The sequence below is a fragment of the Thunnus maccoyii genome, chromosome 20 (genome assembly GCF_910596095.1).
Source record: "Thunnus maccoyii chromosome 20, fThuMac1.1, whole genome shotgun sequence".
Classification (NCBI taxonomy): Eukaryota; Metazoa; Chordata; class Actinopteri; order Scombriformes; family Scombridae; genus Thunnus; species Thunnus maccoyii.
In genome coordinates, this window is record NC_056552.1 from 9,294,012 (window position 1) to 9,298,288 (window position 4,277).

A 4,277-nucleotide genomic window follows, 5' to 3' on the forward strand; every position below is an offset into this window, starting at 1 on the left:
TAGAAGCATAAAAGTCTTAAATATTATTGGATTATTCCTCCATTTCATGGTTATATTCCATATTTTGTCTGTAGTTATTCATGTGATTTATTTATTTGATAATGTCTTTTTTATTTAACATTGGAAGCTTTGGGCCTCCATACAGAAAGAACCACAAGGAGAATAGTTGAGCCCAAATGTCCAAAAAACAGATTATGTGGAGGATTGATTCTAAATTCTACACATTACATTGAATTTCACATTTAGGCTCCACCTTTTGTAATATTGGTATGCTAAGCAGTCAAACTTGGCCTTCATTTGTCTGGTGTTAATTTCCCGCTGAGGTTGTCGGTTTGTGTGAGAGGAATTATAGATGTGAGGGCAGACTGGAGAGGCTGTGTTGGGAGAAAGGCAGACAAATACACTCAAATAGATGTGGTAATCGACTCAACTAGGAAAATATTTGAGAAATGTTCAGACTGAGCCCAGACCAAGCGGTTTTGTCATCTCTGTTCATTCTCTCCTCAATAATGTCAAACAGGATTGTAGTAATCATCCGGTGTCACAAGGGATTTCACTTCTTCCTACACGTAGCTTTTATGGTGACACTCTGAGGTCAGGCCATCGCTCGTGAGCGAGGGTGTAAATCCAATTATAAGTATAATTGGGTTAAGTAGACTATAATGCAGAGTGTCAGTCACCTGAGGCCATGTTGTCCATATCTGTCCTTTCTTTTCTTAAATATACATTTGCTTTTCTGATTTCTGTCCAAATGTTTGAAACCGGTTGGGTAACTCTGAGTGCGTGAGTTCTGTAAACTGTTGCTTTAACCTCCACTTTGCAATCCTGGTTACCCAACACAGAGAGGATGGACAGAGAAACGCACACTCACGGAAGCTCTGGTGCAAACAAATTATTTATAAACTACAAAATGAAGTAAACAAAGACTCAAAGTCCTGGCCTGATTCACTTACTTCCTGCTAAAATGTTCACTAACAAAAGAGAATCATGTTTTTCGAAACAAGTTGCCCTCTTTTGCATGAAATGTGCCATATAAATAAAGTTTTATTATTGTTATTATTACATCACAATTTCTCGGTGTTTATAATATAATCATGATTTCACATTTCAGTCATAAGTCAGGATGCAACTGTTGTCTTTTTTAACTGATGAAATAAAATTATATCCATCAAATTTGGATCAAAATAATCCAATAAAGCTGCACTGTCATGTACCTGAGGTGAAAATAACTGAACCATTTTCTCAGACATTAAATCAGAAACACTGTCCCTTGTAGTTGTGATGCCACCCAGTGGCCGCTGGAGGAAACAGCAGCCATTTGAAAAGACTTTAACTAGAAATATAGAGTACTTTATTAATCCCAAAGGGAAATTAAAATGTTACAGCAACCACTTGACATAAATCAAAATACAAAAACAATGAAGTAGGTAAAAGAAACAAATGCAATTAAAGGCTAAAATATATATAAATAACTGAATTAACTAACTCAAATATAACAATATGTAAAAAAAGAATAGAAAAAATAAAACTACAATAGAGACTAGAAATATAACCATGACTAGAACTATAATACACTATTTTCACAAAAAAACATTATTTCTACAACTCTGATACTGTGCTTTCAAGCAGCAATTAAAGGCAATTGTATGAGTGTAGCTCATTTTATTACAACTAAACTCAATGTATTTTACATTAAAATGCAAGAAGTGACATATAAAGAAGAATATAACAGATAAAATACAAAAAGAAAAAGCACAAATGTGGAAAAAACACCCATCAATCCAAAGACAGTGAAAAATCTGCATCATATAAACCAAAAAAGTGACACTGACAAGAAACTAGTCATAAATTGAAAAGTGACTCCTAAAATGGCATAAAAAACTGTAATGCATAACTAAGTCCATATTATCATATTAGCACCCACATTGTGCATTACATTTGCTATCAGGGGTTTAAAATAAGGAACACAGTCACTCTTGTGAGATGTAAAAGTGTGAATCATTTGGCTGTCAGAGGAAGAAACGCCCAAAATTGTTCGATGTTTCCCGTTAACTGTGTTCAGCTTTCATTAACTTGTGAATCTGACTGTTGTGTGCGATCATAACTCAGGATGCATCATTACACTCACATCACACCCAGAATATGCACAACAATTGATAGTAGTGTAGATGTTCTGCCTTAAATGCATATGTGTTTCTGAAAGCATCAGTCCAGTCATTCGTCTCCTCAGCTGACGAACATCAGACCAGAGTTTGAAGTTTGTGAACTGCTACATCCACTGACTTTCTCCCAGCCTCTTTCTGGAAGAGATCTGTCTGTGTTTTAGGTCTGCCACACCCATCTCTGCATGCTTGGATCACCCGCACCTGAACTTTGTCTGACCGTCAGTGGAGCTGTGTATGAACCCCCCCCCGAACCAGTGCTTCTCCCCATTTTGCCACTGAGCTGCTGGTTGGGCTGGTGCTGTTGTCGAGTTTTTGCTGTTCATACTCTGTGTTGCTGTTAGCACTTTGATTACAGCTCTGTGTAACTTGTAGGTGATTTTCAGGAAGCCTTGTAGGGGTTCTCTGCCTTTTTATTTTGCTCTCCTGTTTTGTGGCTAACCAGGGAGCTTAGCATTGCCTTTGTTTTTCATTCTGTAGCCTGAGTGAGACCTTTCTTTTCTAGTTGGTGTGGGATTTTGTTTGTTGTTTTGGCCTTGGAGACGCCTAATTTGCTTCCTTTATTTAACTATATTGGTCAGTTTATCTGTTAATCATTCTTTTTGTTAATAAATGGTTCTCCTTGTTGCACTTTTTAAGGGTTTCAGCAGCCTTTTTCTTACCATTTTTACAAAGGGTTTTCAGTCACCTGGTTACTCCTTGTGTTCCCCAAGACATTAGAGGTCGTAACAAAGGCAAAAACTAAAATTTACCTTGATGTCAACATAGTTGTGACAATTAATGTGATAGTCGCAATGCCTCATTCATTCATACTGTATGTACTTTTCAAACCCTTTTCTCGGACCATAATTGAACTTGGTGCAGTTCCTGCAACTGAAACTGAAGCTAAAAGACACTCTCTCTCAATGATGGGGGCATAATACTACACTGAACTGCCATTTTGTTTCACCTTTCCTTTTTTTCATGCAATCTGAAAGGTGTGCAGCAATTCAGAAGTCTGGAACCAGGATAATATCTAACATTAAACCTCTTTCAGAGTCTCCATGTTGGTTTTGACTTTATAACTCTGAATTTCTCTCACCACACTTGGCAGACAGCTACTCTATTATCTTTTATGGATGTCAGTTGGTTAAAAATATCTCAACAACTATTGGATGGATTGCCATGAAATTTTCTACAGACAGTCATGGTCCCCATAGGATGAATCACAGCGAATATAGTGAGCTGACTTTTCTTCTATAGCAACACTATGAGGTTGACATTTGTGGTTTTAAGTAGGCTAAAATGTCTCAACAACTATTTGATGGTTTTAGTGCTGGTTAGCGCGTTATCATGCTAACACGCTAAACTAAAATGGTGAACATTATTAGCATGTTGTTCATATTTTTCTTTTTGAATCGCTGACAACATCTGAGAAGTGTGCAGTGATTCAGAAGTCTGGAATCAGGACAATATGTAACATTGACCTTGAGAAAATTCTGGTCTTTTTTTTTTGGCCGTCTTTCAGAGTTTCAATATTGGTTTTGACCTTGTCTTTTAATTCTGAACTGAGCAGCTGTCTGCCATGGAGTCTGGTGAGAGGAGTTCAGCTTTGAAGGTCAAAACCAATATTGAGACTGTGAAAGAGGGCCAGAAATAATCAGAAATTTCTAAACTAACTACTCCCATGAAATTTTCTACAAATATCCATGGTTTACGTAGGATGAAACATACTAATTTCAGTGATCTGACTTTTCTTCTAGCAACACCATGAGGTTGACTGGTTGATTTGTACATGGTTTTAAGTAAAATGTCTCAACAACTATTGTGCTAATTAGTACATGTTAGCATGCTAACACACTGAAGTAAGAAGGTGAACATGGAAAACATTAAATCTGCTAAACATCAGCATGTTAACATTGTCATTGTTACCATGCTAGCATTAGCATTTAGCTCAAACTACAGCTTTCACAGATCTGTTAGCATTGCTGTAGGTTTGTTAGTACAGGATTTAACCTCTTTGTGCCCTTTTTTGTATGTATTTGTTTATTGTAAATCTCATATTTATTGCAATTTCTTATAAATATCTTCTCATTTATTTCGTTTGTCGTTATGTGTAATTTATGTTTATTTTAG